General features: G+C 37.5%; 1 protein-coding gene across 35 annotated transcripts in view; it reads right to left on the reverse strand.

The window, feature by feature from the left end:
- The window catches only part of RIMS1 (regulating synaptic membrane exocytosis 1), a 335,679-nt gene that overhangs the window by 189,702 nt on the left and 132,119 nt on the right, over positions 1-13,858 (reverse strand). The window contains exon 1 of one of the 35 annotated variants that reach the window (XM_055714436.1): positions 10,107-10,208. The exons of 33 other annotated variants lie outside the window; for them this stretch is intronic. The gene's annotated coding sequence lies outside the window, so the exon portion shown is untranslated. Of the gene's footprint in view, positions 1-1,597; positions 1,843-10,106; positions 10,209-13,858 lie in introns of those variants that run through there. One more of the 35 variants, XM_027797247.2, reaches the window with a different exon arrangement.

A 13,858-nucleotide genomic window follows, 5' to 3' on the forward strand; every position in this document is an offset into this window, starting at 1 on the left:
TGAGACAAAGACAGAAGGAGCTTTGAGGCAGATAAACAAAAAAAAGGTAAAATGCATGAAGAATACACAAGAGGTAGGAATTCTGTCAGAAATAAAAATAGAGATGAGAAGAAACAAAGCTGACAGCTAATAAGGAAAATGTGAAAGAAAATCTTTTCATTTAACACAGGAAGAAGTAAAAGAATGGGTAAAATTGTAAAAAGGGTAAGAAGGATGACAAAACTTGGAATGAAAAATATGCCTAAATTATTTTGTGTAAACACAGGCATGCTGCAACCATCGCAAAATTATACAACAGAAAATTAAATGGAACAGAAAAAACAACCACTTTCAGGGGAGAAACTGCAACAGGACAAAGCTCTGGTACTGAGCTCTCTTATTCTCTGGCCTTGTGAGGAGGTGCATGGCTCACATGGCATGATGAAAATTTTAGGCATTTTACATTTTTAACATACTTAAGATTTAGTTAAAACACCCTAGAACAGACTATCTGTTTAGGTCTGAAGACTATATCAGAACTTCCAATACCATTTCTGCACTGTTTGACCAAACCACACTATGATGACATCCAACTCTTTTCCCTGTATCTGGATTGTTCCTTTATCAAAAGATGACTGTTATATTTCTTCTACTCAAGAAGGATAATAAATGCCTATTAAAAATTAATTAACTAAAAAAAAAACCTTAATCAAAAGCTACAGTTTTTCCAACAGTAGCACAAACATGTATTATAACAAAAAGAGATAAGCCTCAGTAGGATAATAGGAATAGCAACTTCAACAAAATAAATGCTAGTCCTTTAATAAAGAAATCCCTTGATTCCAAAATGTCTTATTTCCTTCATCTAGTATACCTCACAAAACAGAGATTCAGTTTATCAAATTATCTATTCTAATGTAATAGATTTTTAGTCTACCTGGTATTATTATTACAGGTATTTAAAAAAACAGCAAGACTTAAAATGATAAACCCCCTACATTTTAAAATGTCTTTATAGACTCTGACACAATTGTTAGCTCATTGTACAGCAAGAGTGTGCATGCACATGAGTCTGTGTATAAAACCTATGTCAATGCTATAAAACAAAGTCATTAATGAAAATTGTTGTTGCCTGTATGTTATCATTTTACAGGAAAAGTTGAAAAAAGTGTTAATAAAAAAAAATCAACTAAAGTTCGTTTAAAGGAAGGATAAATACTAAAGTAAAATTAAATATTGTAATTAAATTACATATGTGTGTATGCATGTAAGAACATTTAAATGTGTAAAGATGGCAGCAGACTTCATTTACAATTCAATGTATTTGATCATTTAAGATATGTATAAAGTATGTAATAAACTCGAAGAAATTTCCATCAATTTCCATAATCACCACTGATATTGTAATTCATTTTATGCAAAATATTATGAGAGCCAAACAAACAGGAATAGCTAATGCACAAATAGACACAGAAAAATACAGAATATAGAAAAAAGAAATACTAGACATGTAAATACAAACTCACTTTCTTACAGCTGTCTTTAGACACTGCAGTTTGGACACAATACATACCAGTCACCACAGATTATACACGTAGGAAATCTGCATTATACTCACATAGAAGCTACACTACCATCCCTGTAAAGGAATCTCTTCAGCACTTAACAGATGCTATGTTTGCTCTGAGATATATTCGGTCCAAAAGGAAAAATAAAAACTTTTCTTTAAGAGGAAAAAAAAATTAAACAAAACTTGAGGTGACATAAGAGTTTCCATGACAAAACTGTGTATTGAAAAACATTTTTAGAGAAGTATGTGGAGCAAGCAGTTTAGCAGCATGCAGGAATTATATCCTGATTGAATATACTGGGATATGGTCCAAACTAATCTAAACTAAAGCAGGTCTGTGTAATAACTTATCTTAACAATCCACAGATGTTAGGCAACCAAACAAATGCTCTGATGAAGGATTACAGTTCTCTAATGTGGCTTCTGGACCTCCACGTGATGCATCAGTAAAATGAAGTGTTAGACAATTTTACTCTGTATCTTCAAAAATAGTTTCTGTTTACTCTTTCCTGGATGGTGAGCTCTGATGCAGTGCTACAGTGAGTCATTCAAGACATCCACAGCCTGGTTTTTGCTGTTGGCTTTGTTTCTGGTTTATTGCATCCTTACATAGGTCAATGCATACCCGCACATGAAGCTATTAAAGAGAACAAGTAAAGGGGTGCTCCTCATTCAAAGGGTTCATATGCATGGCTCTGTAAAAATGTGCATTTTCACAGCATAGCAAAGGGTTCTGGGCTTTACTGCTACATAACAAAGACAAAGTGGCACATACAGGACTCAGCAGAGGTGGGTCAACAGTTCCCTCACAGATTCGTGTGGAAACTTTACAGGCTGCGTGAAAACATGCTAGAAGGATCCCATGCTTGCCTTCATGTAGAATACAGAGTATTTCATTCACAGAAAAAATAGTCCTCAAACTTACTCTTACAGGTACTGTTGAATGTGATCCACAATGAGTAGAAACAGTATTCCTGTACTAACACAACATGAAATTCCAACTTGAAAGAGCCCATAGTAAATAATATATACAACTATAACGCAGAGAAAAAGAGCATTTTCATTTACAAAAATAAAAATACTGCTTCATGATTACATATTTCAAAACTGCATTTTAGAACAAATAATGATAATAATAAAAAAAAAAGGCCTTTTTTCAAATTTTACTTTGGAGGCTTCCAAACATGCACTGGAAGCTAAAGTTACATTAGGAAGGGCACAAACTTTAATACCAAATTTATGTGATACATGCCAGGCAAAACTCAGACTGAGGTCAGAGCAAGTTCCCCAAATCCTTCACCCAAGCCCAGATTCTGAGAAGGCTCCGTAAGGAGCACACTCCTTGATGCTTCATAGAAATTGCAAACTCACAGTTATGCTGACTCCCATGCATCCTGCTTCATCTCTGTCCAGCAAATCAGGTAACCGGTTTGCTCATATAGCAGGTCACAAGCTATTCCTTACTGAATCATTATGCTATCTTAAGTATTTCCCTTCTGAAGGGTGTATACACAAGATCTTTTCATTTTATTGCTTTTGTTAATGTTCCTTTAGCCACCTTCTTCTGCACACTTCTAGAAGACACTAGTCATTTCAGACAGATCTAATTAGGCAGACCCTCTTCTCTGCCACCATCCTTCAAGTCATCTCTTGAAAGGCAGAGGGAAGGAGTGTCATCAATTTGCTCTTATAAAACTATTCATTCACAGAATTAAGTTAGACTACATATCACTTAATGTTTCTGGGATAATGTAAAAACATGCAGCAAACCATGAAATTAGTATACAGCAGTGCATTTATCTCTTTTGCTATATCAAAATGAATTCTGTAATAAACCCCTAGCTAAAGTGTCATGATGGCTTCACTCCATTAAAATATAAATAAAGGAATCTGAAAATCTACTTGAATCCTTACAGTATTCCAAAATCTAAGTAAGTAAACAACTCTGCCTTTCTAATGAAAATGTGCTTGTGAATCCAAGCTTTGATTAAATGTATTTTTTCAAAATTGTACAGTCAGCTGAGTTCATCCAATGGCTCCTGGTCACCAAAAGAGAAGGTCTCTTCACCTCCCACCTCTCTTGCTCTTCTTTCTTCCTGTCAGGGTTTGTCCCCTCCCTTCCTTGTTCCCAGCTTCCCCATACCACATACACCCTCGCAACCTCTTCCCTGCCTATCAGGCCCTCCCAGGAGCCACTTGTATTTAAAACCACTGTAGAAATTTATCTGTAGTTTTAAGTCAGTTTCATTTTTTTGTCACATCTATTTTTCTCATGGAAGGGTATGACGTGTAGTAAATCATGTGGCTAGGAACAGAGGCAAATGGGGGGAAGAGGATGTTTTCTCTACAGTACTGTCTTGCCATCTCCTGTTAAACTTCATCTTGAAATGACACCAATTCTAGTACGTTAAACTTGCACAGAAACATTTTTGAGCACTGAAGCCAAATGACATGAAATAACCTGCATCCATACAAGGATCTCTGTTCTACTTCAAAGCAAGGTGGCTGCACAGAAATTGCCTTCTGGAAGTGAACCTCAGAGCACCCCATCTCCCAAATCACCAGCACAAATTGATGAGAAAGCACTAGTGGGCCAAAGACCAAGAGCGTGCCAAGCAGCCTTCTGTCAGGTTACTAGCACAGACACTCTTAACACTTAGGAATAGTCCCAGATTAAGCTTAATTTGTTAGTAAAGAAGTACCCTAGGAGTCTAGGTACTGCTTTTTCTGAAGCCTCTCCTCTAGACTGAAGGGTTCAAAAGGACAGTGCAATTCTTTACCATTCTCCCTTCCAAGCAGGGAGAGGACTGCTTTGCCCAGACTGATGCTTTTCAGACATATGGGGCTCAGCCATTTCAGGACTGTGATATTAAAGTCTTTTAGCACTCTCTGTTCTTCCATTCCTGTGCAGAGCAGATTTTCTTCATAACTTAGGCATTCAGCTTGATATTTTTATCCTCATTTGGCAAGAAAACAAGGTTGATGCTGACAGCTGATTGTTTTCTTCCCCCTTTTCTCCCCACACCCTCCAAAAATGTTTTAACCCACTGGACAAATGCAATAAAATTTGTGCAGACATGGAAGTTTTCAAGGGATTATATTCTTAAAGGTTTCATGAGATAGGCAGATCTACAAAAACCCTAGAAATGTTTCATTACTGCAATCTTTTACTGGCATCACAGAATCTACATAGCAATTCAATTGCAAGACATGTTCGTGGGGAATGAGGCCCCACAGCTCACAGAACTACATGTCACCTTAACATCTGCAGTGCCATTTACGTTTGACTGAGAGCATCCAGGAGGGATGTTTAAAAGCCTGCCATACAGAATTTTCCACTTGCACTAGGGAGCACACTTCATACTCTTTTCCTGCTTGCCTTGCATAGTTAACTGAGATGTTAACTTTCCAAATCAGATCCTATGTGTATGAATAAGGATGAGAGTAAGATGCTTAGATTTTTTCCATTTACACAGAAACAACTATAGGCATGGCAGGTATTTAGGTTTCCATCCAAAGAGAATCCATTCCCTTTCAAGTGGATACAGTGCAATAAGACTAAATCCTGTGCCTCATCATAGGTTACTGCCATTGAGATAAGTCAGCATAACCCACCTGGCTGCCACAGCAGCTGTCACCTCTGCCAGCCATATGTACATGTCCTATGTAACATAGGGCACAAAAAATGGGATCGGTGCCTACTTTTAGGCAGCTGAACACACAGTTTACACATTGATTCTAATGTTATTACTGGCCTAAGTTTCTAAACCCACAATTACAAACTGCCAACAGAAAGATGCAGCAAAGGTGCAGTGGAGCAACAACTCAAGGAGTTAACATCAAAGGGGTATTATGTGTCAGTTTTGTTGACATTGCTGTTAGCAACAGTGCTGCAAATCATTTAAGATAAAAATAAAACAAAAAACAACTTACTTTCTTCACACGCCCTGCTACCAAAATCTCTCAGTTACAGCTGCCAATCTTTTGGAAAGCTCACGACAACTTCCATAAAAATTAAAATCCTGCAGCAAACTGAGTGTTGAAAGTGACGCATTCAGGCAACTGTAAAGTCATCATATGAAATAATATCTCTAGAACAGCCACAGCCATTCACTATTGCAATGTCCTTCTCTGGCAATGCCTTTAGAGTTTAAGGAAGAAACCAAAATCACTAGGGAAAAGTCATAGTTTTTGTCCAAAAATCCACACCAGCACATTTACATACAATAATTTGAAATATTCTCCCCCACAAGCTTCTTTTTAAATCTACTACTCAAATTAATTAATACACACCACTAAAAACATACTATGAAAATTGCATTGTCATAGTTACAGTTGTGACCTTCTAAAGTAGGACTATAGCTTGCACAAACTTTGAAACCTTGCACCCAAACTTCCTTGCAGCTCTGGTTTTAGGCCTACTTCTAACTAAAATGATCAAAATTTACAAACTTACTATTTGGAGGGAGACAGAAGAGACTATTGTACCAGGAGACAGGAGATGTTAAAAATCCAAGAGACTTCATCCTGCCTGGTTAAGAATCATGTAGACTCAGATGTGGCACATGAAGGCACAGACACCAAGTGAGATCCTTTATTGTATACATAAATTGCTGGATACATATATACAATCACTTACCCACCCAAGTTCTGCCCTAGAATATACCTATGTGCGACAAAGCACCCTCACAGCCAGCTCACACCCCACCAAGCTGCTTACTTTCTCCAAGCTCATCTGAGAGCTTCTCCCCTGATACTTAAGCTGTGGGAGGCTTCAGACACACCTCTCATTGCAGACAGGTGTGCACAGAATTGATTTGCAGGTGAGCTCAGAGAGCCAGATCTAGTGCTAGTTGAAAGAGCACTTACACTCAGAAAGCATTGTTTGGCCTGATTTTGATTTGAAAGATATGATTTGGCCTGATGGCTTGAGAATATTAGGTTTTTTCCCAGAAAAAAATGCAAACCCTCAAGAAAAGTTTATGGTGTATTATCCACAGGTTATCATGATGAGGCTTAGATCACTTTTTTTGAAACTCAACAATCCCAAACATCCCAATGGTTTGACTCCTCCACAGGTCCTGTACTACCCCATTCAAAATCCATTTTCCATACTGTTACACTCACTCCTTCCTCAGCCGTGTTGTCCACTCTCAGTATTTTTATTTCCTTGGCAGCAGAATTCTAAGTCCCAGCAACAATCACAGCTTCAGAAAGCTCTGCTTTGGTCTCACTCCCTCACAGATCAGTTTCTTTTTCAACTTTATTTCTCTTGCCTGAATTTCCTTCAATATTTTAATATATTTCTGATAATGTAGTAGCCATGAATTGCTAGTCACATTTACTGTAACATCAGTCTCCATTTTTCATAGACCATTAAGCTACACTAGGAATCATTACCTCATAGATAATTTCTGTATATTCTTCTAACCGTCTTAAAAACAACAAAAAGTTTTTTCTAACTATTTGAACATTTGGCTGTCTTGATGAGCCACAGAAGCATCAACTGTACTCCTCTTAATCACTTCACAGTTTCCATAGTTACAGATATACATGGAACACAGAAATATTTTTTTTAAAATGAAGAAGTCTAACAAAATAATGTAAATGGCATGAAACAGCTTACAGTCAGGACTGATAGAAAATTTTAGTTGTCATTCAAAAAACAGAGAGAACTCATCAGAAGCATTACACTCCATTTATCCACTTACATATTTACAAACTAAAGCAAAAATATGCAAATGCTCAGAACAAAACTGTCTTTAATAGTGCATGAATGTTTACATCATATCTGTGGGAGCTTGCACTACAACACCATTATTTATGTTTCCATACTATTCTTTTATGTAAATACTCTTTTATACAAACTGTGTCCAAACAAATGTAGTATAGAGGCAAGAGATTCTTTTTTGATATAGAACGGAAAATAATTTACAACAAAAGAAATTGGAAATGTGTAGCTGTAGAGAATTGTAAAGAAGGTTAGTGAAAATGGAAACTCAGTTATAGCTGCAGAGTTGAATTCTTGAAGTGAAAAAAAAAAAGGTCTTGGAAGGAAGAGTGAGCGAGTCAACCAATGGAGGTCACAGGGGACTTGACGGGCGTGAACTAAATTCTGATTTTGTATTCTCAAACACACAAAAAAATAAAACCAGTATTATGGACTCTCCATCCTTGGAGACATTCAAAACCCAACAGGACACAGCCCTGGCAACGTGATCTACTTGGGCCTGGTCTGAGCAAGGGTTTGGACTAGAGGATCTCCAGAGGACACTTAAACACTCAACCAGTCTGTGATTCTGTATGGGATAAAGTACTGAAAAATTTAAAGATCTTGGCCCTATGTTTCTTCAACTACATTAAGTGTTACTATGCTTGTAATACTCCACTGCTAGAAGGTCTGCCTCTTTTTTTTTGTCTCACTATCTACATAGGTTTCTGTTCTAAAGCAAACAGTACACCAAATCTGAAAAGTTTTGTGCTGGTGAGGCACTGTAGTCAAACAAGGAACTATGGAAAGCCCACAGCATATCAACCTATTTTCCTCCAGGAACATACAGCAGTCCATACACATAGCTACTTCCCTAACTATCTGAAAGCTTAAGATTACCTCCACCAAATGCTGGTGGAGTGACTGTGTGCTTGAAAGCTTCCAATATGACTTAGTGAGAACCAAGTTGTCTTGTATTTATCAGATAGATACATATATATGCATCTCCAGAGATTTCTCAGATTGCCTCTCTATATTCTGTTGAAGTAAGGTGTTAACAGCTGTTGGTGTTCCCTCCAGATTCAAAAGAGGTCGTCTGTCTAAATCCTATATTTGGGGTTCTCAACCTTTGGAACAGATGTCACTGTTGAATTACACAGAGGAACATACTGGCCTTGAAAGCCACTAGGAGCACAGGGTCACCAGAAGCTCTGTACTGGGTACCTCTATCTGCAGGGACAATTCAGGGGGAAAAACAACAGACACAGGAGATGAGGAAAGCTGACAGAAACTGCTTGGATCCATAGGAAGAGACAGTGGAGCTGACAAGAACAGCACCATGCAGACACAATGCAGAAGTGCAAGGGCTGCGAGGAAGAAGAGGATTATTACGGGCTGTGCAGATAAGGGTAGAAGGCAGTTCAGGAGTATTCCCAGTGGGAATGAGCTGAATGTACAGCTGAGTGACAGTCTTGCTAAGACAAAGATTTTTAGGGATGACATAGCTAGCTGCCCAGGGAACATAAGGGAATGTGGCACATTCAGATCTGTCAATTCAAACAAACACTAAAACCCACTCTGGCTGAGAGGAAAGCAAGCATATTTTTGACATATTTCAGGATAATCTCATTGCAGTGATCTTTGCTGTGCAGCTTGACAGAGGCCTTCTCTGACCACTTGGACTGATCATCTTTCCACTCTCAGCCCTCTGCTTGCTCCAAATTTATTTCCCTGTTCCCCACCAACTCCTATGCTGGGAAGTTCTGGCTGCTGAGTTTTGCTTAGAGCTCCCACACCTCCAAGTGCACACAAAGTCTAGAATAAGGCTATCAGAGCCTTACAACCAGACTGTGAAATTAATTTGCAAGTGATTCAGTGAGGGATAGTGTGACACCAAAAGTATTCTTCCTCCTGCACCCGGGCAGGCCTGCACACAGCCTGGGCTCACCACCACTGCCCGGGACAGGCAGTGTCCTTGCCACTGTCCTTCTGAGACTGAGAGCAAGGATGTGAAATGGTTTCTGATTATTACAGATAGTTTTGTATATCACATACAGATCCAATACTAAACACAATCTGGATAAACCTGGAAATGTAAGCTTAAATAAATGAAATCATCACAAACCTCTACCAGTCTGATCCTTTTGTTTTAACTTTTCTTAAGCAAGCAAGAGCAAACATTCTCAGTGAAAGAGTAAAATTCATATTACATGACTGCACATTATTTTCATATTATTTAGTTTTCAGAATTAAAAAAAAAATAAAAAATCACCAAGGTGGAAATACAGCTAGACAGAATTTTCCATGCTTGGGGGATGTTAATTATCATATGATACCTACTTATAAATGAGCATTTTACAACAGTTAGTACTGCCCAGTAAGGGTTTTGACGAAGCACCAAGCAGGATTATGCCCTATACATATTCTATATTCTTATGTTCTACAATCATAATTCACAATCTATCCCAGACTCACCCTTAAATTTGTAGCTTTCTTCACACAATTAGAAATACTTAAGCCTAATTTTTTGCTGTGCATGTAAATGCATGGAATGCTTATAATTACAGAAGGTATATTCTTTCCACTTTGATATCATCACTGCAACTTCTTAAATGTTTATAACAGCTATTTTTAAAACAAACATACACTTTTTTGTGCAACATGCTGCCTTACACAGATTAGCCACCTGACCTCCTCTTCTGAAAAACCTACCAAACTACCCTGAGAAACCACAATAGACCATATGAGTTGGGCCAACATCTTATTTGCAGTTACTCCCCTACTGAAAGGATGACAAAGTTCTTTGGCTTTTGGGTTTTTTTTAAATTTCATCTTTGTTGATCCTACCTTCCGAGATGTCCACGGTCCTTTCTTTTAATTCTCCCACCTCTCGCTCCAGATGCAGAGTCTGAGGCTAAGTTGGTTAAGTCTGTGCTATCTGTGCTATCAAGCTCGAGCACAAAGGAATCTCAGTAAATCTGGGATGGAAGATTTGAGGAAGGGGAAGAGAAAGTATCAGTGTTCTACAACAAGTTTGAGTGGATATCTAAGATTTATTTAAAAAAAACCAAAACAAAACTGGGGAAAACAATGTACTTTTGGTAAGGGAAAGTGTAGATTTTTAGGAAAGTAACAGCTACAGGGTGACTAAGAAAGGGATAAACAACTGTGAGTTTGAATATGGAATATTTAAAAGATAAGGAAAAGGGCAATAGGACAGGAAAATGCAGTAGGAGTTCTATGCCAGCGTAAGAATATTATAATTTTTTTAACTGATCTAAACAACACACTGTTGACAGCCAATTCATAGACCATCCCCAGTATTAGTTTCAGAAGTTTACTGTCCTGAATTTACAATACCACTGGCAGATCACACAGGGAAAGAGGAGAGTTTCGATAAGGTAAGAAGATGTAAAGCAGTGCAGAACATTACAGTTGGGAAATTCAAACAGTAATGGTATTTCATTATCCAATGAAGATACTGTTACAAAAACAGGTTCAAAAATCGAGATCAGAACTTTGCTAGATGATGAGACAATTATTCTGATCTTCTGCACTTACCTGTATATTCACAGATATCTAATGAGGCTTTGTATTTCCTGAATAAATAAAAGGCATACAGTGCAGTGATAACTTAAGGGCATGGGGGGAAGAGGCAACAGTTAAGGATACCCTGCCTCTTTATCATCAGAAATAGACACATACTCCAGGGTGGTACAAATATAGGGACAATAAGCCCTCAGTCCACATTTACGCATTGGCAAAGACTTTTTATGCTCACATGTTCATCAGAAGCAAGTGATCTTTTTAGACAGGAAACTCTTTTGTATGTCACAGGTTTCTGTGTGCATCAGGAGCTAGAAGAAATTTAATGGCCAGCTAGAACACTCTTAAATGCTAGCTCCCCAGGCACTTGTACCTTACACAGAGGAAAGAGAACCACGTCAGCAACTAAAGAGAGAAATTTCTTATTCCTTGCTAGGTAGAAGGTAGCCTTCCCGTCAAAACAGCTTCCAGAGCTGGTAGAATCCATCTACTGTTGCCTAAACTTTGATCCCTTGTCCTGCATACAGATGTTAGCTGTATTTAATGTTCAGTATGCAGCCATATTTGAAGCAGTTGAACACTAAATACAACCACAGGGTTTGCAGGAAGCAGGAGTATTTCTGATCACGTGGTCCATCTGGAAAAAAAGATAACTTTCAGATACATCAGCCTTTTGCTGGGTCCAAAAAGCCTGACCATCTTTTGAACTGAAAATATCATTTTAACCAACCCATTTGATAATCTTTCTGTGCACAGTACTGTTTGTCAAAGTTTTGATTTGATCCCCGCATGTTCTCATGCATCCATCTTTCTTTGAACTTTTTTTTTTAATTCAGATTATGTAATATAGCCACCAGAATCATCCCAGCCAAATAAATCAAGTTTGGTTATTTAAATACAAAACAGACATTACAGACAAATCAGACAATTCCACCCTCATCCATACCCAACAGGGGTTTATGATAGGCTTTCTAAAATATTCTATTTCAGTAATATCTGTTTCTATAATGTGAGTTTAATCATTCATCTGTATTTCTCTTAAGTTTATAATTAATTTTCACTCTATATTGAAATCGGGTCAGTAGACTACATATTAATGTTAGCACTGTTTTACTCTGGTTGTCTCTGTAAGTTTTAGATGATTATACTAAAACCAGCGGTTTATCCCAGCTTAAACACGACTGGTTCACTGGAGGTCAGACTATTCTGGCCCTGTTGACTTTAATAACTTTCTCTTAACCACTTCAGCTCTTTATTGTCTCTAGACAGAAGAATACATGATAATAGGGAAGAATTGTGGGATAAGGTAGCCAAGAAGAATGAATGTCCAAGAGGACATGGACAAACAGGTCGGAAGGTTCAAAAAGAGGCAATAGGGAGAAAGTAGGACCAATATCAGGAATTAAGAGGAAACAAGTGTGCTGGAAAAGTAACAAAATTGGGTTGTCTTATCACATATCAGAGGCTATTGCATTTGGAACAAAGATGATGCACAGACAATTAAAACTTACTTCAGAGGAAACTACTTCCTTTCCCCAGTTTAGGTCTTTTTTCTTTGGGTTTGGGTTTTTTTCTTCATAAATGAAAGAAGGCATTAGGGGATTCAGGGTTATCTTTCTTTTTTAAGAAATATGCTTTTTGGCAAGCTTTATGTGTCTTAATCAGCATAAGACATTAACAAGCCTACACACACAGACGTGCACTACAACAAACCACCTAACAAATAAGCTTACTGGGACTCTTAGTACACAGCAGAAAACAGTGGCAGATTGAATGTGAGGCACTAAAGCTCTAAATGGAAACAAAGCATATCCAGCAGCTTTTGTAATAATCACGTGGCATTGCAATCTTTCATTTGCAAATCCTTCTTTTTTTTCTTTTTTTTTTTTTTATCCTGCCTATTTTAAGGAACCAAGAACTATTCTGAAGTTTAACACTCAACCAGTACAAGAAACAAGTTTTTTTTTCCCCTGAGCACTGGTGATAAAAGTATTTCTACCCTTATAAGCATTTGTGTGACAGAAATGAAAGGTTTAAGATCTGCACTGAATGTCATACTTTGCGTAAGTCAGACTATAGTACCAAGGTTTTTGTATGATTTTAATGGTTGCCTTTCAAATTAAATCAAAGCAGAAGTGATTTTTCAGTTTCTAAATCTACGTTGTTTACTTATCCTCCATAAGAAATATTACTATATAAAGAGATGTAAGCATTTTGTTTGAAAGAGCTGTTGAAACTATGCCATGTCACCCAGTGTACAAGCACAAGGAACTTTTTTTTTAAAAAACTTTTACAGTATCTGCTATAGTTAGGCACCCCAAAGAGTTTACAAGACAGAAGCCTAAAAGTTTCTGTATACTACATTAATCTTGAACACTGCTCTCTTTCTTTGATGTTTGAAGCACAGGAATCATAAGTTCTTTGCACTTGTTTAATACAATACTATGTGACATTTAAATTGGAAATTACTGGGCAGCTAAAGTTAGCCATCCAGAAAGCTATCAGACATAAAGAAGGAAAGAAAAGATTACAAGAGTACATACCTTCCAGCTATTCAGTAAGATAAATTCCTAAGAAAAAGTAATTACAGTTAAACTATATGCTGGGCAGGTTATATACTTAAAAGGACAGAAAAATAAAACCAAGAAGAGAAGCAAGGAGGAAAAGGTCATTTTTCTTATCTCATAAACGTCGTGGTAGCTACATTTATGACATAGATATGGCCAAAAAATACAGTTCTTCGTTGCCTATGAACAACTCCAAAACAGAATACAAAATGCAGGTTGCTGTCAAACACATCGAAGGCCTTAAGCAAGTGAGAGGGTAGATGACACAACATGCAAGGCAAGTTTTGAGAAAACAGCCAACTTATAAGCAATATAAGGTGTTGTACATCAGGAAGCTCTTCTTGCCATAATTTAGCACTTCAAAAAGAGTGGCTTTTAAAAGCAAATGTTAAAGCAGTTAAACCCCAAATCTGATCCTTCTGGGGCTAAAATAGAAAGACAGTCATTTTATGTTGATGGTAGTTTAGAATCAGCTCTGTGATCATT

Source organism: Falco cherrug, chromosome 6, assembly GCF_023634085.1.
Source record: "Falco cherrug isolate bFalChe1 chromosome 6, bFalChe1.pri, whole genome shotgun sequence".
Lineage (NCBI taxonomy): Eukaryota > Metazoa > Chordata > Aves > Falconiformes > Falconidae > Falco > Falco cherrug.